The following is a 24,862-nucleotide window of genomic DNA, read 5'->3' on the forward strand; positions in this document are numbered from 1 at the left end:
GGTGGCCTCCACAAGCAGGAGAGATCATAGCAGAAGATTAACAGTGGTGACATCCTGTCCTATCATAATGAATGTGCATGACAGGGCCGGCTACATCATTTGCAGGACTCAGTACAAAATGAAAATATGGGGCCTGGCCAGGGGCAGAGAAGTCAGTCTTCCCTTCCTGCAGCCTCACCAGCCCAACCTATGGCAGAAGAGTGACTCCCCCACCCCCATGTGATTACAGTCTCTAGGAAAGAATATGCTGTGAGTGAGACTCTTTGGCATGGTCACCTACCATGTTGCCCACCAAACATGACTTGAGTTGCAGCTCCAGGCAGGGATGGCTGTTGACTCGCCTACCCCCAAAAAGCCAAAGAGTGGGTGACCCTCCATGCCAAGACCCACTATCACCACTAGTGGAGAAAAGAGAGAAAGGGCTGAATGAAGGCCGGCCACTTGCCCACCCCTGTCAATGCCACTTGATTGCTACCCCAGGCAAATGGCAGCAATGGTTGTGGGGTAAGCTGGGGGGTGGGTGCAAGCCGGGTCCTGGAGGTAGGTAGCAGACAGCCAAACACTCATCCCAGGTTGGCAAGACCACACACGAGCTGATGTTCGAAGTGCCAGCACATGCTTCATATCCCATCAGACTTTACTTAGAAAATATAAATTCGAGTGAAAATTATTTAGAATTGTAAGACTGCGACTGCAGAACATTCCACCAAGTTTGGGGCCCTTTTGAGAGCCAGGCCCTGTGGGACAGCACTGGTCAGTCACTGCCCATGAAGCCAGCCCTAGTCAGCAATGAATATGCAAATGCTTCAAAAACTTTTAATGCTATATAATCTGACGTATTATTGCTGTAATCACTGTAATCACATGCCCTAGCAACTCTGTTGGGCATGTACTTAGTCACCACAGATTTGTAGCAAATCTGTCGCTCGGATGTATTTGTTCCCTCCACCACCCCCACCATCTCCTTCAACTGAGAGTGGTCATGCATTCGGAGTGATAGGGTGAAACCAGCATTTTCAGGGAACATACTTGCCCTTCCCAGAAATCTCCCTTGTAACAAATATGCCAAGGCAGGGACCTCAAATCCTCCTCAGATCAGAATTGTGGCTCCTCCCTTATAAGCAGGAAAAAGGAACTCCCAAGCTGGAGCTTTCCACAGCATCTGCTCCCCCCGCCCCTCACCACCACCCCAGGCCTCCAGGAGCATGGGGTTCTCTGTCACACACCTTCCACTAACTCAGAACTTGAAAATCAGGGATGTCCCAGTGCCTTGGGTCACTCCTTGGTCCGATGGTTTCCGGGCTGCAGCTCCCAACCTTACACATATGAGTAGATTTGATTCCACACATTTTAATATTATAGATCTGCAGGGGAATTTTTAGTAGCTATAAGAGCATCTAGTGACTCAGAATAAAGCAGTTATTAAGCAACTTCTTGGTCCACAGCATAATTAGAAAAAGCAACTGAGTGAAAGGGGAAAAAATGCACATTAGAATATTCTCACCATCCATACCCACTGGGGACCCATTTAGAGCAAAGTAGTAATTTACTGAATGGTAGCCTAATGGCCTGAAAGAGTTAATGTGGCTTCCCACTTTATTTCTACCCAGACAGTCATTTCTGCCCTAGGGGCTTGCTGGTGTGTCCCATCCTAGGTCCTGACAAAGTGTGTAGACCTAGCATTGAGTGGATTTGCCCAGCACTGCACTGTAGACCTTGCCTTAGGGTTCTACAGAAAGGGAGTGGGCTAAAGGGTCTAGAGAAGCATCCTCCCTGCCCCACTCTCTGCCAGAAACTCCAGGGAGCCCTTGTTGTTGTTTTTTCCTGGGGTCTTTCTCTTATGAGCCAGTAAGGGTGACAGCAGACATTACCACCAAGCATCAGGCTGGGCACTGCTCTGCGAGGGAGAGAATGTCTCAGAGCAAAGCTGTGGTCAGTTACTGCTCTAACGAAGGCCCTCTTCATAGCTTGCCCAATGCAGTAGCTGCAATGTCATGACACTTGGAAAAATACATAACACTTGGAGGTAGGAATTTTGAATTCCAGCAATGGGTCTCCCACTCGCTGACTGTGTGACCTTGAGCAAGTCAATGACTCTCAGGGACTCTGTTTCCTCAGCTGTAAAATAGGAACAATATTAGCAATGCCAACCTCTGAGTTATTGCTTCAAGGATTAATTGAGATAGTGCATGAATATATTTTGTCAACTAGGAAATATCTAATAATTTCAGGCATGACTGGATCCAGACCCTCAGAAGCTATCACTGGCATCTCTCAATCTCTCGCTCCATATCTCTGCTCTGCTTCCCGGGCACTGCCTTCACCCACAGGCAGACCCTCTCCACAGGATGGCCTCAGCAGCTCCAGGCATTAAGCTCAGCACTGTGGCAATGCCAGTGACCCTAACCCAGAAATCAGTGAACAGACAACTCCTCTTTTCCGATATTTCCAACAGAATCCTGGTCCTGACCCTCCCTGAACAAATCTCTGTGACTGAGCGATGGAATCCTCTCATTGGCCAGTGAAATCCTCTTCATGGTCAGATCTTCTAGGAGTTTCTAGGATTTCATGGCAGAGGGCTGGAGAAATAGGCCCCCAGTGAAAAATCAGACGATTGATAACAGAAGTAGAGGGATTGGGTATTGAACAAGAAAAAACAGTGAACATCAACCACAATTTCCTACTCTAAGATTCAGTTATACCAACCCAACATTATTTTTAATAGTATTTATTATGTAATTCTTTCTCTCTTTGTCCCTCTAGTATATTTCAACACCCTAATATTGCTGGAGAATTAGCATAATGATATATATAAACAGGGGCAGACCTTTTTTACGAGTCTACAAAACAAAGTTACTCCTAGTCTACTCCTAGTTGCATGGCTCTTCCTCACTTACACAGCTGATAAGCACACTAGAAGGTGCTGTGGTAAGGAGCTTTGTTATTTAGTTCAGCTGATAAGATGGAGCGGGCTCTCGATTCTAAAGGTTTATGAATTAATACTAGCATGCACTTAATTCTCTAGTTGAATGCCTATTGTGATCCGGGTACTGTACTATATTTTTACATGGGTGCACCCATTCAATCCTTAAAGAACAATTATCCCTATTTTACAGACACTCAAACTGAGGTATAGCAAGGTTAAGCAACTTGCACAGGGCCTGCGACCAGTAAATGACAGCGTCAGACCTGAATGCAGGTCTGAGCCCACAGCCTTTTTCTACGCATTATGCTACCTCTTGGAGGACTCCAAATATGAGTCTCCAATATGCTATAAACCATGTTTTTCTGAACCAAGATCAAGTCTCATGGTCTGACTTTTTAAAGAGAGCCATCCTGGGACATCTGGAACGTACAGCCACTTAGTGAAACAGACATCGAGATCAGGTTCCTGAAGCAGTCTCCTCTCGGGGCTAACCTTGGAATTTGCTCCGAGGGCCTGAGCACAGCTGCTTTATTGGTTTAAGGTGTTAGAAGGACAAGATATTTAACACCTACCTGTGCTGTGTGGCTAAAATGGATTCTCAGGGGTTGCTTGTAAGCGAAGTCTGCGAGCAAACGATGTCTTCGCTACGGCTCATGGAGCTGTATGTGACTCGGGACTTGAATGTAGTTAACATCCAGAAGTCCCTCGGTCTTAATTCTGGGGCAGAACGTTCCTGGCAGACGGGCCTCAGTGTTTGCATTCACTCCCTCTGGATTCCAAGCCTGCTTGCCTTCAGGAAAAAGTGTCAGCCCCTTCTGTTCACTCTGGGCTGTGGTAGCTTGGTCGTTGGATCTGTAAATATGCGCATGGTGAGTAGGTGCTCTAAGCGTTGTTTTCTATGTGCTATTCCAATAAAGGAATTTTTCCACAGCAAAAGGATGACCGTGCAATAAAAATGATACAACCTGTAAGTGTTAGAAGTTGGCCTTTGCCTTGTCTCATTAATGACAAGCAAGCCCCAAATCTAAGGGAAAACGACATTGTTTCTATGGCGGACATATGCCAACAGCCACACACGCCTTGTTCACCACTTGTTCAGCCTTCCTGATGCCTGATTCTTGTGGAACTCCTTCATTCTGTTGCTTTACCATTACCCAGACTCTCTCTTTCTCTGACTCATGTCCCATTCCTTCTGTCTGCTTATACACCAACTTTTTTCTCCTTTTTTTAAAATTCAAACCTTTCCATATATATATTGGAATGTAAAATTCCACAATGTCATGTTTATAAATCCGTATTCTTCGTGCTTCCATTTCTACACTCACTTAGTTCTGAAATATCTTTCTATTAGAAATTTGTTCACATGTTTCAAAAGATGTATGTGGAGCTAGGGTTTCACGAAGCTTTTCTACCCTCATCAGTGGACCATGTATCATCATCCCACACTGTAAAATGGAAAATGTGGGCTCTGTCCAGAGTTCTGACCTCAAACCTTTCATAATTCTACATGTGATTCTAGTTGATGACAGTCCATGCCCAGGCCTGCCAACTACCAGAAATCCCAGAAATCCTCTGATAGCAAATCTCTATTTCTTGCCCTCACTTCTCTCCTGAGCTCCAGATCTATATTCTATCTGCTTTCTGCATGTATCTATTTGGAGAGCTACTAAAATTCAACATATCCCAAGTTTCTTTCACTTGTTCAATAAATGTTTTCCTAGTACCTATTGGGAGACAGAAGCCAAATGTAAATAGAGCATTACATAAGCAGGGTCCTTGACTTCATGCAGTCATATGGGGAGATCCACAACTAAACAAGTAATTACTGACCCCCAAAAGAAAGACAAATGCTGTATTAGGGGAAACAAAGTTACTGTGAGAGCAAAAGAATTTTGCTTAGGCCAGTACGGGGCAAGGGATGTGTAAAACCTTTCCTGGAGTAAATTACATGTTAGTTGAAATCCATAAGGATAAACTGGAGTTATCCAGAGAAAGATTTCTACGAAGTCCATCTCTAATCCACCTCCCTATCCCTCAATACCCAGCTCAATGTTTGACATCATAGGCATTTAATAAATCCTGGCATAATGAGTAGAAGCACTTTTATATCACTAGCTCTCTAAAAATCACTAATATAGTATAAGAGATTATGAGACAGCTCTTTCTAGCAAATACACACACACATGCACAGACACAAACACACAATTTAAAGCACTTTCATTCATAAGATTATCTCTAAGTTATCAGAGCTTTAATATAAAATCAAAAGGTTCTCTCTCTCTCTTCCCCAGTCACCTTTTAATACTTTTTATATCTGAGACTACCTTGGCTGGATTTTGTTTACTGTTCTATTTCCAGCTTTACATTTTAAATTTGCAGTGATAATCCTAAGGGACAGAGGCAACTTCTATAAGTAGATTTGTGCCGTGCCTGCTTTTTAATGATGTTTTTAAACTACTCTTTCTTTGCTTGAAAATGTTCAAAACAAACTAAAAGCTGCATGATATAACAATGTAGACTTCTAAGATAAGCTAACATTGAGACAAGAAAGACCTTATACTTTAATGTTCTTAAATATAAAAGTAATTCTTCCTTCAAGAATCTCAAAGCAGTTCTCAAGTATATAATTCTAATTAGTTTAAGACTACCAGTCATAGATGAATTTGTATTGCATCCTGGAATTTCATGGTTGATCCATGAAAATTGATTTCCCCAGTTTCAGGTGCTAAATAGATACAGATCAGTTGAGAAAGGAGTGCCTGCCCTTTGTTCATTGTCTTCCTCACCCAAGAAGCAGCCCTCACATTAGATTTGCATAATTCCCCTACATAGCTCCAGAAGGAATAATCAACCCTGTTGGCACATTTCCCTTGTTTTCCTGGAAATTTTACTAAAATGTTAAATCCCTTCCTTGTTGGGGTTGCTAGCACTGAAGGTAATAGGCGTCTATTCCTATTCTGTTTCAGAAATCTCGGGCATTTTTGTGAGAGTGTACAGTATGCCTCAATGTTGTGAATTGAGAGGTGTTCAATAAAGGTTTTTTTTAAAAGAACATTTCAGCTAACACTTTTAGAATGCTTACTATGTGCCAGGTACTAGCTTTTTTTTTTTTTTTACAAAGTGTATCAGTTAGGGTTCAATTCCGAGAAACAGAACCAGTAGGAGATGTATACTAAGAGAGTTACTGCAATCAATCAGCCTAAGTGATTGTGGGGGCTTGGCTAGGCAGGTCTGGAAATCTGTAGGACAGGCCATCAGAAAGGGCTGGCTGGAACTCTTAGGCTGGGCCTGAAACTGAGGTTCATAGATGTGGTTTCTTTTCTTTTTGAGTTTTTGCTTTCCTTTCCAAACTTTATTCTTTTTAAATTTTTATTATAATACAACTAACATACAATATTATATTAGTTTCAAGTGTACACCATGATCATTCAACATTTATATACCTAAAGAGGTGATCACCATAAGTCCAGCAACCATCTGACGCCGTACCATGCTATCACAATATTATTGACTGTATTCCCTATGCTGTACATTACATCCCCATGACTTATTCGTTTTATACCAGGAAATTTGGACCTCTCATTCCCCTTCACCTTTCCCCCCATTTAAAATATTTTTTAGTTGCAGTTAACATTCAATATTATTTTATATTAATTTCAGCTGTACAGCATTATGGTTACAACATTTATGTAATTTAAGAAGTGATTTCCCTGACTAGTTCCCACCTGGCATTATACATAGTTATTACCATAGTTTTGACTATATTCCCTATGCTTTACTTTGCATCCCCATAATTATTTTGTAACTACCAATTTGTACTTCTTAATCTCTTCCCCCTTTTCACCCCCCCTTCCAACTCCCCTCCCATCTGGAAACCATCAAAATGTTCTCTGTATCTGTGAGTTTGTTTCTCTTTTGTCTATTTGTTTATTCTGTTCTTTAGATTCCACATATAAGCAAAATCACATTGCATCTGTCATCCTCTGTCTGATATACTCCACTCTGCAAAATATCTTCCAGGTCCATCCATGCCACTGCAGATGGCAAGAACCCATTCCCTTCCACGGCCGAGCAATATTCCATTGTATGTATGTACCACCTACTCTTTATCCAATCATTCATTGACAGACACCAGGCTGCCTCCACGTCTTGGCCATTATAAACAATGTTGCAATGAACACGTGGATGCTCACGTTTGAAGTAGTATTTTGGGTTTCTTTGGATAAATACCCAGACGTGGAATTACTGAGTCCTTCTTTGTCTCTTGTGATAGCCTTTTCTTTAAAGTCTGTTTTGTCTGGTATAGTATTGCTACCCCATCTTTTTAATTTTGTTTCTGTGTTCATGAAATATCTTTTTCCATCCCTTTCCTTTCAGTCTGTGTCTTTATTTTCAGTCTGTGTCTTTCCATCTGAAGTGAGACTCTTGTAGGCAGCATATCTAAGGGTCTTGTTTTCTTATCCATTCAACCACCCTGTTTTTTGATTGGAGCATTTAATCCACTTACATTTAAAGTAATTGTTAATAGATATGTAGTTATGATCACTTTATTATTCATATTTTTTATTTTTTTATTCTTCTTCTGATAGAAGTCCCTCTGACATTCCTTGTAATACTGGTTTGGTGGTGATGAACTCCTTTAGCTTTTTTTTCGTCTGAGAAGCTCTTTATCTGTTGTTCGATTTTAAATGATATTCTTTCTGGGTAGAATTCTTGGTTGTAGGTCCTGACTTTTCCTCACTTTGAATATTTCATGCCAATCCTTTCTGGCCTGCAAAGTTTCTGTTGAGAGGTCAGCTGATTGTAGGTAGCTAATTGCTTTCCTCTTGTTGCTTTAAAGAGTCTTTCTTTGTCTTTAACTTTTGGTATTTTAATTATGATCTATCATGGTGTGGGCTTCTTTGAGTTTATCTTGTTTGGGACTCTCTGTGCTTCCTGGGCTTGTATGTTTATTTCCTTCTCCAGGTTAGGGAAGTTTTCAGTCATTATTTCTTCAAACAGATTTTCAGTTCCTTGCTCTCTCTCATCTCCTTCTGGTACCCCTATGATGTGAATGTTGGTACGCTTGATGTTGTCCCAGAGGTCTTTTAAATTGTCCTCATTTTTTTTGGATTCTTTTTGCTGTTCTGATTGGGTGTTTTATGCTACCTTATTTTCTTTTTGAGGTTCTGATTGGGTGTTTTATGCTGCCTTATTTTCTAAATTGATAATTCAATCCTCTGCTTCATCTAATCTATTGTTATTCCCTCTAATGTATTCTTCATTTTAGTTATTGTATTCTTCATTTCTGATTGGTTCTTTCTTTTATGTTTTCTATCTTTATTTTTATGTTTCCTCTCTTTTTGTTGATGTTCTCACTGAGATCATTGAGCATCCTTACAACCAGTGTTTGGAACTCTATGTCTGGTATGCTGCTTGTCTCCATTTTGTTAGTTCTTTTTCTGGACCTTTCTTCTGTTCTTTCCTTTGGGACATGTTTCTTTGTCTCCTCATTTTGGCTGCCTCCCTGTTTGTTTCTATGAATTAGGTAGGGCTACTATGTGTCCCAGTCTTGGCAGCGTGGCCTTATGTAGTAGGTGCCCAGTGTGCCTAGTGGTGCATTCACCCTGGTCACCTGAGATGGGTGCTCCAGGTGTGTCCCTTATGTGGGTTGTGTGTGCCCTGCTGTTGTAGTTGAGCCTTGGTTGCTGTTTGCAGGTGAATGGGAGGGATTGACTCTCAGGCTGATTAGTTTTGAGGACTGGCCGTGACTACAGTGGAGGAGCTGTTGTGAAGTGGCTGGAAGCAGTATCTGCTTTAGCAGGGCTCTGGTGCCTGCCCAGTCTGTCCTTTGGGTATGTTGTTCTTGGAGGTGGCTGTGTGATGCTCCAGCTTGGTCCAAAGCTGGCTACTAGGTATGCTAGCCCTGGGCCTCCTGGAATGGTCCTTGCTGCAGGCCAAATTTAGCCACAGCCTGTGCCCTGCCTAGAGCCACCTGGCATGAGCCACAAAGCAATCACAAATGGCCATCACCCATGCTGAGTTTGGAGGTGCCTCCAGAGGCCAAACCATGGACAGAGGCCAGTTCCTGCTAGTGCCAGGCTTTAGGGATGTTCTAGCAAGAGGTACGGGACATACCAAAGCCACATGCTGCTTGTTTGGGGTGTGTGAACCTTTGAGAGATTTTAGAAAAGTCTGCAGCATGAGCCAAGACTGGCCATTTGTATGGAAAAGCCACTGGAAGTGGCTTGGATGGGCCCGCAGGTTGGGTGGGGTAGAATCTCAGGGAATCTTGAGGACAAGGTGGATGAACATTGTTAGCTAGGTTGATGGAGGCTCGGATATGGTGACCACCTGCATCTGCAAACCAATGCAAGGAGAGCTCAATTAAGAAACTAAGAAACTTTTGTCAGGGGGAAAGCTGCCCCTCTAAGCCCTCACTGTGCAGCCAGACAACTCAATTCCTCCCCCATATATCCCTGGCACCTTTTGAGCTGCTTCCCAAGCTCTGTAGCTCAGAATGAATGAGTCTGTCAGCGAGTAAGTCCATGTATGGGCCCTGTAAGAGGAGTGCCTGTGAGTGCAGTTGCCCTCTGTCTCACCCAGCCACAATCTCTGCTGGTTTTCACAGCCAAAAGTAATAGGGACTTCTCTCCCCGCACTGGCACCCTCAGCTGGGGAGCTTGGTATGGAACTGGGACCCCTCACTCCTCTGAAATATTCCTCCCCACAGCTGAAATGTTCCTCCAAATTTTTAACAGTCACATGTAGGTGTGGGACCAGCCCATTTGGTGTCTTTACCCCTCCTACTTGTGTCAAGGTGGCTTCTTCTATATGTTCTTAGTTGTAGGACTTCAGTTCAGCTAGACTTCAAGCAATTCTCAATGAAGGTTCTTCTGTAGTTTAGTTGGAATTGATGTGGTCATGAGAGGAAGCAAGTACAGTGTTTACCTACTTTGCCATCTTGACCAGACATTCCCTGGATGGAGTTTCTTTTTTTTCAGGGAAGCCTACGTTCTGCTCTTAAATCCTTTCAACTAATTGGATCAGATTACCTCAGATAATCTCTCTGAGTTACAGCCAACTGATCATGAACTTTAATCACATCTACAAAATACCTTCACAGTAACACCTAGATTGGTGTCTGCTTGAGTAACTGGGGGTTATAACCTAGCCAAATTGGCACATCAAAAAGACCACCACCCATGAGTAATCTCATTTCCTCCTAACCACAACTCTATGAAGTAGTTTCCATTATTATCATATTCATTTTACAATTGAAAACGTGAGCCTCAAAAAAGGTAAGTAACTTAATCAAGATCACAAAGCTATTAAGTGCAATAGCCATTTCTTGAACTCATAGGTCTGATTCCAAAATTGGAAGGTTAACTATTGCATAATACTACCACCAAACAAATGAACAAATTATTGTAATTCTAGTTCTCTAAATCTGTATAAAAGTACTAATATAAGTGTGTTGTATATTTCTTTGAAAAGTTACCACCATTATTAAACTCTATGAAAGTAGAATATTCAACACGATGTTCTGGATAATTTTTTAATGCAAAAGAAGAATGCAGGAAATTTGGGAATCCCAAATGTTAGTCCTTTCTGATATAAAATTGCTATTCTTAAATAAGCAGTTTATGTTGGAGGGGGTTGCATTCTTGATGACCTATAATGGAATGAATGTTTTACCTTTCATTGGTAATATAAGGAAGTTTGAAATTGGTACTGTAAGATTCTGTTCTAAAGTGTCTTGTTTTTTAAGGAATAATATATTACTTAATATAACCAGAGTATTAAAAATAGGATGTAGATTCCCCCACATTAAAGAAATTGAGGCTATATATTATTCATATTTTAAATAACATAAAACGGAACTTGACTAATTTTTTTTTAATAAAAAAATAAGATTAGTGACAGAAAAGATAGTTCTGATATTGAGCATCCTGGAGTAACATAGTATCATGGTAAGTGTCTGAACAGTTCAAGTGGAAAGTATTAATGGTTTTGCTCCTGCCTCTAATTCGGGTAAGGCTTTGGGCAAGTGACTTAATTATTCTAAGCATCAGTTTCCTTTTCTGCAATAAGAGAGGTTCAGGAGATAATCTCTTATATCCTTATATACTGTTCTAGAACTTTAAAATATCTAAAATTTCAACTATAAGGAGGGGCTATTTTAGTGCCCTAAAAAGTCATTTTTCTGTGAACTAATGTTTTTACTCCAACCAGTAGGTGATTACACTCATAAGACCTTTGTGTTTTAATACACGTATCTGGAGGTTATGGCCAAATTTTGTTAGTGCTGTGCTCAGGGTAATTTCCAGGACTCTAGTATTTAATGTGTAAGCAGATTAAGCTGAATGGAATATCAATAACATCCACCATGGACAGCAACTTCCCTCCTAGCTCCCTCAAGGAGTTTTCACTAGCCAAGCAGAAACGCTGACGGAGAATTAGATTTCCATCATTCTCTAGAGGTGATGCAGACACAAAATGGCCTGTAGACCCCAAATTACTCTAGAGTGCACAGAACTCAGCACCATACAAAAATGATAGCATGCTTGCTTCCTAAAGAGTCCGTAGTTCATTCCTAACAAATGACGTCTCTTTGAGATAATCCAGTATATTTGCCAGAGAACAGTAGCCAGAAGAGAGTGATGTCCTTCAGTCATTCATATGATTGGGAAACCAAGAAATCACCTATTCTATCTCAAGGCACATATGTTTGGGTTGCAGAGTGACAAATAGAAATAAGTGGCCTGACTTCCAAACCCACTGAAAGTTCACTGATCACAAAAAACAACAACAGAGTTATCCAAACATGCTCTGTTCAAGAAAGTAGTTCGTGTCCAATTTGTTTCTTTTTCTATGCAAGACATAAAATCAAAAAGCTTCATGAACTCCTTATGTGAATGAGAAGTGGTTTCTATATGGTTAAATGCTCACACTCTGGAGCCTGACAGGCCTGGGTTTATGTCCTGGTCCGGCCCATTGGTAGAAGGATGATTTCAGAGTACACTATTAACCTGAACATCACAAAAGCAGACAATGACATGCAGGTGGGCAAAACAGTGGACATTTATGTTTCTTGTGTAAGGAAATGAATGTTGTCCCATAACTACTAGATGCAGATCTTGCTAAGCTTTTATTTTCTGTCTGAAAAGTAAAGATACTAATAAAGCCTACCTCATAGAATTGTGAGAATTAAATGAGATAATTCACAGTTGCCTGACAAACCATATGTGTTCAGTAAAGGTTACCTACTATAGAAGAATTGATTCACATTTCTATTTTAGTGCCTGATGTTTTGCAGTTGATAGAAATCTGTTTTGTTTTAAGGCAATAAATGTGTAGCAGCTCCTGGAATAACATCCTTTCGTTATAACGATAATAAAGCCATAGGAATTTAACTGTTGTTTATATTAATTAGCTGATGGTAAAACTGGTTTTGTTACCGGAGCTTTCGCTGTGGTTCCAAGATCCTATCTACAGTGTTAAGTGAGAACATAATGGATACTCTTAAAGTTTAGAAAGTGAAAATACCCTAAACAACAGGTTGATTATTAGTACTGCTTGGAGTTCATCAAAATGTTATACATTGCCTTAAATACTTTTGCTTAAGGTACCTTAATTCCAATCTATTTTTCAGACTATTTGGGTGCTGTTACCTCATTTTCAGATGTTGGTTATTATCTGTATTTCTTATCCGAGACTAGGGTTTCCAGGCGGGAATCCCCACCTGTTCTCAGGAATTTGTTTCGCTTTCCGGTTCCCAAATCCCGAGAAAAGCTGGTGGGGAAATTGGGAAAATCGGCTCCTTGAACCCAGTAATACCCACAATGGGACATAAATGTACTGCTCACGATGTATCTGTTAACATTTTTCCTATTTCTCGCTAGGGTTTCCGGGTGGGAATTCCCGCCCGTTTTCTCAGAAATTGGTTTTGCTTTTCCGTTCCCAAATCCCATGACAAGTTGGTCGGGAAATCAGGAAAATTGGCCCCTTGAACCCAGGTAGTTAGTAGTATCGGCGGTCACTTTGTGGAAACGATTCACTGTGGAGAACAGAAAGCAGTTTCTATCTCGGGATTCGGGACGGGAACGCGAAAAAATTCCTGAGAACAGGTGGGAATTCCCATCTGGAAACCCTATCCCAGACTAAGTGGCAACTCCCACTTTTGGATGGAAGACTGAACCACCTAAGATCTGAAGTATGTGAGTTGCTAGAGATGTTCATTCAGAGATTATGGTATTAAGCAGTATGTAAGCCACACATTATTTTTACTTAGTTAGAGCAAGGAAAAAAAACCATTGGGATTAAAAAAAAAGAAGAAAAAACCTTGTCATTTCAGGTCAGATTTTTAAAATTTCATGTAATTGGCATCATTTTGAGGAGATTCCTTTACCAAAGTGGATATCTACAACTGTTGGTAGTAGAACAATGATAACTTTGGTGGAAACCGGGGAAAGATGTTTGAACTGTATCAGACATCAAAAGTATCACAATCTTACTCCAGATCTTAACCCCGACCCTCCAAGTCTATTGGGAGCCAATCACCCGCCTCTGAGAACTGGAACGCCAGTCACTCAGGCGGTGCCAACAGTCCATACATATTGGGGACTGCTGTGGCTTCGCGTGGAGAACTCGAAACAGCTTGGTTAGTGGGAGGGAACCAGAAGTGGCCTCGGGGTAGAGCAGAACCTGCCTTTCCCCGTCTTCCTCCTCCTCCTCCTCTCCCCAGCAGTGGCGACAGCAGTGACGGCGGCTGCCACCGCTGCTGCCGCTGTCCAGCCAGTCACCTGGGCGCTTGCGGAGCTGCCCGGCTGCCGCCTCTGCGGAGGCCTCTCCGCGCGCGAGGAGGGGGCGGCGAGCAGCCAGATATCCATAGTAACGCAGGATGCGCCGGGCGCCGAGCCCGAGCGAGTGCGGGAGGAGGACGGGCCCGCGCGCCCGCAGCCCGCGGTGCTAGGCGCCCGCAGCCCCCGCACGCCGTGCCCCGGCCCGCGTGGCTCTCGCAGTTAGGGTCTGACTGCGCGGTAAGCCCTCCCCGGCAACTGTGCCGACACCTCCCACCCTCCCGGGCCGCCCACCGCCGGGAAGCAGCCGCAGAACAATGCAGAGCGCCCCCCGCCGCCCTGGAGACGGCGCTCGGGGGAGGACGCGCCGCTGGCGCTGGGCGGTCGCCGCCGACGAGGCCGGCGCGCGCTGCGTGGGGCCGGGCGCGTGCGAGGGCGCGCGGCGCGGCGGGGCGGGGAGGGCGGGCGCGGCGGGGGGGCGCGCGCGCGGGCTCGGGGAGCTCGCGGGGAGAGCCCGGCGCTCGGCGCGGCGCGGCGCAGCCCAGCTCGGCGCCCCTCCCGCCCCTTCTCGGCGCGCCCGCCCTCGCCGCGTCGATCGCATTCGCCGGGAGCCCCGCAGAAAGATGCTCAGAGGCAACGGCTAGGGGAGCGCAGGGTCCAGCCACATGTCCGCGTCCTCGGGGGCCGGAGCCCGCCAGCCCTCGCGGATCCCGGCTCGCAGCCAGCCCGCGGCCGCGGCCGTCGCTAGTGCGGGTCAGCTCGGGTGAGTAGCGGCACGGCCCGGGGAGGCGCGGGGCACGGCTTCCCCCGCGGTCCGCGGCGCCAGCTCGCCGAGATGCGGCTGCGAGAAGTGCTGCTGCCGCCGGGGCAGCGAGAACAGAGGGAGCCGACTCAGAAAATCCGGGGAGGCTGCGGAAAGGTTTTGCTGGGGCATTTGTTGCAGCCTAGGCTTTTGGTCTCTACTGTGTGGGCTGCCTTTAAAAAAAAAAAAAAAAAAAAGAAAGAAAGAAAAAAAAACCACGAATGTGGTTTGGCCATTGGTCTTCCCCCTCGGGTTGGGCTCCTTTTCCCTTTCCTTTTCTCCTTATGGGGTTGCGAGGAGTTGGAAGCGATAAATTGCCGAATGTCTTTCCAAATGGTTTGACTTTCATTAGTATATATGTTCCAAAGGTCATTTGTCTTCAGTGTTAGAAAGCCACGCCAACCCATGTAATTTCCAGGTGCGCTTTGCATCACCTTTCAGGAACAGCAGGAAGCATAGACGCTGGGAGGGTTGGCGTTGAGCATGCCCTCTCTCCTCGCATTTTTTATACATTGATTTATCGGAGGGGAGAGTGGGCACCGACTTTCTTTCCAGTGCTACGCCTTAAGCAGTAATAGAGCAGCAGAGACTGCAATTTTCTGCTTTCGTGAAGGTCGGGTCAGCGTTTCCATTGAAACCCCGATTTCCGTGGTTGTAACTTACATGTAATTTTACTCCAGGCTAAAACTTGCCAAAGCCAAACGAGGTGCTGTTCTTGTAGGGACGCTGCCACCAGCGCGGGTTTTTGTTTGTTTTGTTCTCCTCTAAGGAAATCAGCCGTCTTTAACACAAGCCCCTAAAATAAATGGGCAATACACGAAGGCTGTACATTTTCAGAGATTAGCCAGGAAGGCTAGTCCTCGCTGCCGTTATTATTTCTCCTCTGTGACCGAATACAATGTTGGTTTTAGATGACTAAAAATTCAGTCCCTGATTCCAGGCATATGAACTTTGGGGTCCTTACGATTATTGGACACAGTAGGTTAGTATGCTTGCTCTGTGGACTTTTGCAACTGGAAAGACAGAATTAGAGGAAACAGTGTTGGAAGAGCAACATGAAAAATTTAGGTGCAACTCAACACTTTTCATAACATTGACACAAGTTACCAAGGCAGTCTGTAATTCTGTTTGGGAGTCTTTTACAATCGGGTAGATTCATGGTAAAGTTCAGAGCTGGTTCGGAATTGGTCTGGATCTGGAAGGAAGAGAAGAAAGGAGATTAGAAAACCTCTGCGAGGTTTCTTCCAAACCTGTGTTCTTTGTACTCAGCCGATGAGCTTGGGCAAGGAGATGCCGGTGGTGTCTGGGTTATTTGAATCCATAGTGTTGATGGCTCTGTGACAAACGAGGATATAATGACTGCTGTTGGCTTTATTCCACTGCAAAGTCTTCAGTAGTGTTCTGTTGTTCTGTCTGTCAGGCCTGGTTAGTGAGTGCTTGGTGCGATGGCGGTGCTCCTCCTGGACTCAGACAGAGGAGAGAGGAGTAACTGGTCCCAATGCGTGCTACCTGGGATACTTAGTGGCAGTGCCACACAAAAACATGTTGCAAAGACTTATTTTTTAGCTTCAGAATACAGAGGGGAAATATAATATTGGAAAAGCAGTGAAGAGTTCGTGTTCCTTTTTCAGGGATGGGAACTTTGTCCTGAAGTTGCTAATTGCCATTACTTAATTTTAGCGCACTGGAGTTACTTTGCTTGATGCACTTTGGCACTTTTAGTAGAACCAATAGTTTTTTCTTAATGACAGTGGAGTGACAACAGATCTGTGTATCAGGAATGAGAGACCCTATATTTATTACAGTTCTGCTAAAGGGGAGGGGAGAGAGAGAGAGAGAGAGAGAGAGAGAGAGAGAGAGAGAGAGAGAGAGAGGGAATACAACGTGTTCACCTCTACTTGGAGGTGAAATCTCCATTAAAATAATTTTAAAATATAGATACAGCATGGTGCAATATTTAATAAGATAGTAAATATTGCAACTAGTTTTTCACAAAACTGTGTAAGTGCATTTGTCAGCAATTTAAAATGATAATCGTTGAACAGTTATTAACAATGTAAAAGTTTGCATGTTTAACGAAATTTGCATTATGTATTGAATTCTGATACATTTATTGTCTATTAATTTACTGCGTATGGTACCGTGGTCTGACACGTTAGGGAATTGCTTTCTTTAAAACAGTGGTATTTGAAAAGGAAAGCAGAAAAAAAAACAACCAGTGGTATTTGTTTAAAGTTACTGTGCATATTCTAAGTAGGATATAAATTAGCAGACAGCACATTGTGCAGGAAAGGTATTCCCAATAATCATTTGTGATATTATTGTTCTCTTTTAAATGTAAGATGTTTCCCAATTTATTATCAAGTCACTGCATCATTCATTGAACAAGCATTTTTGAGCACCATGTGTTTTGAAGGTGTATCCTGTTTCTAAATGAAAGGCAGACATGTTCTGTAAATATTACATTGAAATAAATGCTTTGGCATTGTCAGCGTTTATAGCATTGGCGGAAGTCTGTAGAAACACCGGGTAGAGTTTATTGATGTCCCTATTTCTGACCAGATGCTAGTGTCAACACATGTCACAGTGATATCCATCTTGTCAGTTAATGTCCCAGGAGAAGTGAACAATTAGCAAAATTAATTAGGCGATCTGCTTGAATAGAGTCATTAATAGCCGTGAGTAAGATAGCTGTATTTCCATAGATATGTTTGATTTTTACACATTTTGTATTTATAGCAGTAACTCAGACTTGGTTTGCATTTATAGCTACCAATACCAGTCAGTAACCAAAGTACAAGGTCTTCCATAGGCCAACAGTAATTAACAGAAGTGTGGACAGAATCCAAATTTATCAATTGGTTACTTATTTTTTTCCCTCCATGGACAAAAGCCAATAACAAAGCATAAATGTTTGCCATTGAATTTAATAGCAGTGTATATCAATAAGCCTTGGAAAAATTGTTGTGTACATATTTCTTTGAGTGAAAGGTTCTATTAGCTATAATGTCTTTACGCTTGTCTTAATATTTGATTTCTTTAAAATTATCATTTTCAAAGTGCAATACTGTCAATATATTTAATAATTTGCTTGGGAAAGAACATTTACATGGGTGCATTTATCTTCCCACATAACTGTCAATAATGTATTGTTCCAGAAATCTATCTTTATGTAGATGTAATTTTCATGTAAAAATTAACCTTTCAATTCTAGTGTGAGATGAAAACCATTCGTATTCATCTGATTTTTGGTTTCTCTTCATGGAATCAATCATGAGATGATGTTTTTAGAAGGCAAAATATGGTTAAGCTGAGTTATTTTTTTCCTTTAAAAAATTGTGAGACTATATTAGCTTGTTTAGATGAAAATCCAAGATTAATTCCCTAAAAAATTTTATGTTTAGGGTGTACCTCTCAAGTCTGGTATTTGTTAGTTGTTTTCTCATATGGGAACAGAAAGAAATTCAGAAAAGATCAAAACAAGACTTGAACTGGAAGAAGCAAAAATGCACGTTCTCATCCCCTGTGTTATTAAATATTTCGTAGAGTGTTTTTAGGTAAATATCAAAACAGAGTTGTTCGGTAAATGGCTTTTATGGATCCATTTCTTGGAGTCTGGACTTACTCTAACTAAACTGCAATTACTAACTTCACTGGAATAATCACAATGACATGCTGTGGAAAATCAATCCTGCATTGAGATATTCCTAGACGCCCGTGGTTACCATCTTTCACCACCACTGTCACTGCAGATAGCCACCTTCTAAGGGCATGGGAAGACTTCATTGGGATCAGTGGGTACCCCACCATAATCTCAGCGCTGTTTGGCCATATGTTTAAATGGTACTCAGCTCTGTAGCTCTAGAACATTGGTCAGGGCTAGGTTTTGTGGCCATTTTAAAACGAAGACACTTGGAAAAAGAAAATTATATTTTAAGGCTCTTTGAGCATGCTGTCATTTTAGCACGTTTCAATTAGAATAGTGTTTTGGTAACCATACGTTTTATGGTCTGTTTTTGGTTTTAATTAAGACTTGAGAGCAACTTGCACAGAGTTGTGACTGCAACTGGTGGTATGTTTTGTGTTGTGTAACGGTCATAAAAAGTCTCATTTCCCTATGTTTAAAAACCATGACCATGTTGTAGTTATTTTTCTAGAAATATAAAATGTAACTGTAAGAATAAGCTGCTTCTCTTTATCTCCATGATTCATTTCTCCAGAAAAGACTTGCAGACCATATGCAGTATCTCTTGGCTCTTAAGACATTTTTTTCTGTCTTAACTGTCAACTTTGTGTAAAAATAATTGGCTCAAATTGTTTTCTTGTAGTATAGCTTTCTCTCCAGTCTGGCATTGCCTCCTAAATATCTCCCAAGGATTGGTGTGTACTCCTGATATGAATGATGCTATTTATTTCAACCTCCTGGTAGATTAGTCATGTAAATTCATGCCAAACCAAAGTTGAGACAATGCTTCAAATTAGGAACATAGAGTTCCTCCCAAGTTTCAACATTATTTACACACGGGTTCTCCCTCCTTTTGCCCACCTAGAACTACTCCAGTCAGGACCAAGCTGTCTTGGAAAATGAAATTCACTGGTAACTGGCAGGAGGAACTTACTCTTTACCATCTTCTGCTGACCGCTCATCACTGTTTCTCTCCTCTCATTGCTCAGCTGTCTTTCAAATCACATATCCCTTTCCCTAGTCCCTTCTCTCCTAATACCTCCAGAAAAATCGATGTGCTCTTTCCTATTTTACATTTTTGATGCAGGGACCCAAGTCATGACTGATAAGCCTTCAGGGTGGTACTGATGATATGTCTGTTGAGCGAAATCTAGAAAAAAAATTTTTTAATGTCTTTTTAAGATTTTATTGGGGAAGGGGAACAGGACTTTATTGGGGAACAGTGTGTACTTCCAGGATTTTTTCCAAGTCAAGTTGTTGTCCTTTCAGTCATAGTTGCGGAGGGCGCAGCTCAGCTCCAGGTCCAGATGCCATTGTTAGTTGCAGAGGGCGCAGCCCACCATCCCTTGCGGGAGTCAAGGAATCGAACCAGCAACCTTGTGTTTGAGAGCCCATTGGCCAATGTGGGAATCGAACGGGCATCCTTCGGCGTTAGGAACACGGAGCTCCAACCACCTGAGCCACCGGCCCGGCCCCAAAATCTAGAAATATTAGAGTGAGGTTTTATGCAATTAAAAACCAGGACCAGAAAGATCTGCAGGCATTGGAAATGCTCCAAAGTCCGCTTCAGAATACCCACAAATATCTCCACCAATATGAAAGATAAATAATAATTGTAATTTGTCCATATTTAAATAAATTAAAATATTTCTTTTTAATTGTATATTAATCCAATGATAATTCATCATGTTATTTTCTAGTATTTTTGTTGCAGATGTACAGAATTTTAGCCTGTTATGGGTCCAGCAGACTTTTGTGGGCTAACCTTGATATTTAATGATTATTTCTACTGTAGCTTATTTGAAGGAATATGTATTCTGAATTCTAAACAACTGACTTAAAAGACAGCTTTGCAAACACAATCTTTGTTTTTAAGCTGAGAAACAAATCTCTGTGTGTATTAGTCACTTGAGAAATATTTATTGAATGTCTGCTGTCTTCTAGCACCATTCTTAGGGCAGGAGATACAATAGTGGGGGAAAAAAAACAGACAAGGTTCCTCTTTTCTAGAGCAGATATTTCATGGGGGAGGAGTGACACAAAAAATGTAAATAAATAAACGGAGGAGAAAATCTCAGATAGTGGTAAGTGCTGTGAAGGCCGCATAACAGGGTGACATACTTGTGAGTGCTGGAGGGGAAGGATGCTACTTTTAAAAAGTTGTTCAGAGAAGGTGTCCTGAGAAGGTGCCCCTCAAACAGAAACCTGAATGGTGAGCAGGAACCAGCCATGCCGAGATGCTGGGGAAATGCAGAGAGCGTTTCAGACAGAGGGAACCTCCTCTCTAGAAGCCCTCTGGGAAGCAGCACAGGTGTTTGGGCAGCTGAGCGCAGCCGGTGTGGCTGTGTCCCAGCCACCTGAGGTCAGCCTTGCCAGCCATGGCAAAGGGTCATTCTAAAAGCAGTATGGAGCACATGGAGACTTTAAAACAGACATGCAATAACGCTACCTTTGAAAATAATACACTGGCCACTGTGTGACAACTAGGTAACACTAGGACAAGAAGAGACACAGAGGGACCATGTAGACTATTAAAGCAGTCCAGGTGAGAAATGATAGTGATTTGGACTAGGGCAGGGGCAGTAAACAAAGAAAGGGGCAGTACATAAAATTGTAAAAGACTTTTCGGAATTTCTACAAATATGGGAAAATACAAAGAAGAAAATCACAATTCCCCATAATGCTCACCATCCAAAGTAATACCTGTTAATATCGTGGCATTTTTTAAGCAAAAATAATCGCTCTTGTTATTTTTGATATTTTGATATGGGATCATAATAAATAATAAAATAAATTTTTAAAATTACCCCAAGTATACCACCACCTAGAAATAACCAACTTTAACATTAGACTAATATCATTTAGGGCACCTTTCTATACATCTATACGAAGGGGTTGATACATGAATGCGTGAATAGACAGAAATACTTTATAACGACAACAATCAAATCATACTGAAGATGCTATTTTTAAATAAAAAGTATTGAAATCTGTTTTCTTATAGTTAACAGCAGAAAAAAATGAAAGTAAGAAGAGCTAATTAATTGTTGAACTTTAACGATTGTCTCCTTACTACAAGAGTTTTTTTCCTAAAAGGTCTTCCCTTATGGTTAAGAGAAATGGTTATGAAAAACTTAAGAAGTTTGAGCAGGAATGGATTGAGATTTTTATGGGAAGATTATACAACTTGGGGCTCCTTTTTAAGAAAATCGCATATATTTTACAAATTTTCAAAACATGATCATGTCAATGCTTTTCTGTGACACCTCCCTCACTCCTCCCAACCCTTTCCTCAGCTAATAATTTTAATCAATTTATATTGATCATGTTTATAACACTTTCTATTCTGTAATCATAATTGCTTACTTAGTATTAATTCTATTAAAATAAACCCAATGTTTTCCAGTCCTTTAGAATAGCTTCTCCATTTATGACTGCGTTCTTTGAATCCCTTACTTGCATAGATTGTATTGTCAATTGTTTTTTGTTGTTATTTCAAGAAAGACTCATGGATACTTCATTTCTAAAGGTTTTTGTTTGTTTTAGTGTTTAAGGATGTCTTCCTGTTACTTTATAATTGAACAATATCATGGCTGAGTATAATGTTTTTGTGTTATGCTTTAATTCCCATATAATTTTGCAGCCATAACTTCATTGTTTATTGTCATTCACCATTACTGTGCAGTCTGAAGCTAGACACCCTTTGTAGATAATTTGCTTTTTCTTCCTGGATCCCGAAGCATTCTTTAGCTCAGGAACATAGCTAGGATATATCTGGGTGTTGAATGTTCTATGTCGAAACTTTCTGCAATGCAGTGTGCTCTGTAAATCCGGTGATACTGTATCATATCTTTGACGATACCTTTTTTGCATTTGTATTGTTACCTACTTTGGGGACATCAATTATCTTTTTTTGTTTGTTTGTTTTGTTTTGTTTAGGGCTGTTATTTCTTTATTTTCTGTTTGGATGATCTATCTATAGCTGTCAGTGATGTATTTACGTCCCCTACTATAACTATGTTTTGGTCTGTAAGTTCTGTTAGTAGTTGCTTTGTATATTTCAGTGCTCCCTGATTGGGGGCATAAATATTGATGTGTATTATGTCTTCTTGTTATATAGTCCCCTGTATCAGTATGAAATGTACATCTTTGTCTCTTGTTACCTTTTTTATCCTGAAGTCTGTTTTATCTGATATCAGTATGGCTACACCTGATTTTCTCTAGGTACAATTTGCTTTGAGTGTCAATTTCCACCCTTTCACTTTGAGTCTATGCTTGTCCTTGTAGCTGAGATGAAGGCAGCATATGGTTGGGTTTAGTTTTTTGATCCAATCTGCTTCTCTTTGCCTTTTTGTTGGTGAGTACAGTCCACTTACATTTAGGGTGATTATTGATATGTGAGGATTTCCTATAATTTTATCTTTGGTTTTCTGGTAAGACTGTGTCTCCATTGTTTCTTTGCCTTTTTGTTGTTGTCTGTTATTTCTGTGTGGTGGTATTTTATGATTTTTCCCTCTGTTTCTTCTTTTATTACATTATATATTTCAGTTCTGGATTTTTTTGAGTGATTAGCATTATGTTTATGTAAAAGAACGTTTCATATTTAGAGTATTCCATTTTCTTCAGCATGGTTATTTTCTCCATTCCCATATTCTGATTCAGGGCTTCATTTTCCACCCTTTTATGTTTTGGTTGCCACAAATTATCCCTATTTATGTTGGTCAAATAGCCTCCTTCAGTATTTCTTGTAGTGGATGTCTGTCGTATGTTAGAAAATTCCCTCAGCTTCTTTATGTCTGGAAAGGTCTTTACTCCTCCTTCATATCTAAAGGATATCTTTGCTGGATATATTATTCTTGGTTCATAATTTCTCTCTTTCAATAGTTTGAGTATTTGATTCCACTCCTTCCTGACTTGTAGAGTTTCTGCTGAAAAATCTGATGATAATCGAATGGGCTTTCCTTTGTAGGTTACCGTCTTTTTTTCCCTGGCTGCCTTGAGGATTCTTTGTCGTTGATTTTAGACAGCTTCAATACAATGTGCCTTGGAGAAGGCCTGTTGGGATTGAGGTAATTAGATGTTCTATTTGCTTCTTAGATTCAAGGATCCAGTTCTGTCCACAAGTTTGAGAAGTTCTCGTAGACTATTTGTTTGAATATGCTCTCTGTTCCCTTCTCTCTTTCTTCTCCTTCTGTATGCCCATTATTCTTATATTGCTTTTGCTGATGGAGTCGGGAATTTCTTGTAGAGTTCTTTCATTTCTTTTACGTCTCAAGTCTCTTTCTTCTTCCATCCGTGTCATTTCCAGATTTCTGTCTTCAATGTCACTGATTCTGTCCTCCATCTGGTCAACTCTACTTCCTAAGCTGGTTATTTCATTCTTCATTTCTTTTATTGATTTCTTAATCTCCAGAAATTCTATTTTTTTAATTCCAATCTCTTTGGTAAAATGTTCATTTTGTTCTTTGATTGTGTTTCTGAGTCATTAAACTGCTTGTCTGTGTTTTCTTACATCTCATTGAGTTTTTTCAGATCTGCAATCTTGAATTCTCTGTCATTTAAGTCACATATTTCCATGTCTTTAAGTTCATTTTCTGGAGACTTTTCATTTTCTTTCTGAGCTGTCTTGTTACCTTGGTTATTCATGGCAATTAATCTGTAACAAGTTGATAGAAAGAGGTTTTTCTTTTGTTTTTCCAGTAGTTGTTGGTAGAATGTTTTATTTTCTTTCTGACTGCAGCCTTTTATGCTCTCTCACACTCAGTTACCCTTATTTTGAATCATCTTTGTCTCTCTTCCATATCTATGAGATTGTTTATAATTTATTCTTTTTATCATATTCATCTGCTTTCACAGTGGGTATAGCAACTCTTTCTTCTGTGCCAGTAATTCAATTTTCAGACGTGTCTGCTCTGTTTCTTGATGTTTCTTATTTGTATATTGATTCTAAAGTTATGTCTTTGGCCCTTAATTTGTTTCCTTGAGTCCACAATCTCTCTTTTCATCTCAATCATTTCATTATTCTGCCTTTAAGCTTCAATTGCAACTCATTCTTTGTACAGTAGAAAGTTTGTGTGAGGATTTCCTTCTTCATATTGAATAAAGTTCCAGATTTAGTTCCTTATACTGTGACCCTTGCATTTCTTATTCTTCCCTTTCCTCTCATTCTTCTTCTGTCCTTCTTTCCTCTCCTTTTTTTCCCCTCCTTTCTCCCTTCCTTTCCTCCTTTCTCCCTTCCTGGCATATCTGCCAAGCTATCTGCTTTTTTTTTTAAATCTTCCTGGTGCTTGGGCAGCTTTGTTCAGACATGGTGTAACTTTTTAAATCACTTCCCACCATTTTGCTTTTTTCTTTGAGCTGTTTATTGCCTAGATCTGTCCACTTTTCAGCAGTCTGAAGAAATTGCAGGAAAAGGCATAAATTGCACAGAAAGCTGTATGCAATCTTGGTTAGATTTTGTGGGCTGTCTTTCTCGGATATTGTTGAATATCCCTATTATCAGTATTCATTTTACCAACTTGGGAGGGGAGGTGGGAGATACCAAGGACGGCCTTTATATAATTAACTTAAGAGTTCCGTATGAACTAGTAGCTGCCCTGGAGTTAACCTAGGACTTCAGGGTTTCCTTGTTAGAGTAGGCAGGCAGCCCTGGAGTCTTCACTTCCATG

The 24,862-nt window shown here is 41.2% G+C and overlaps 1 protein-coding gene across 15 annotated transcripts in view; it reads left to right on the top strand.

Moving 5' to 3' along the window:
* ANKS1B (ankyrin repeat and sterile alpha motif domain containing 1B) overlaps positions 1 to 24,862 on the top strand; it is a 915,638-nt gene that overhangs the window by 746,439 nt on the left and 144,337 nt on the right. For 2 of the 15 annotated variants that reach the window (XM_081058243.1, XM_081058244.1), the window contains exon 1: positions 14,206 to 14,470. The exons of the other annotated variants lie outside the window; for them this stretch is intronic. The gene's annotated coding sequence lies outside the window, so the exon portion shown is untranslated. Of the gene's footprint in view, positions 1 to 14,205; positions 14,471 to 24,862 lie in introns of those variants that run through there. 15 annotated transcript variants of the gene reach the window in all.

The sequence above is a fragment of the Rhinolophus hipposideros genome, assembly GCF_964194185.1.
Source record: "Rhinolophus hipposideros genome assembly, chromosome: 9".
In the NCBI taxonomy this organism is placed as follows: Eukaryota; Metazoa; Chordata; class Mammalia; order Chiroptera; family Rhinolophidae; genus Rhinolophus; species Rhinolophus hipposideros.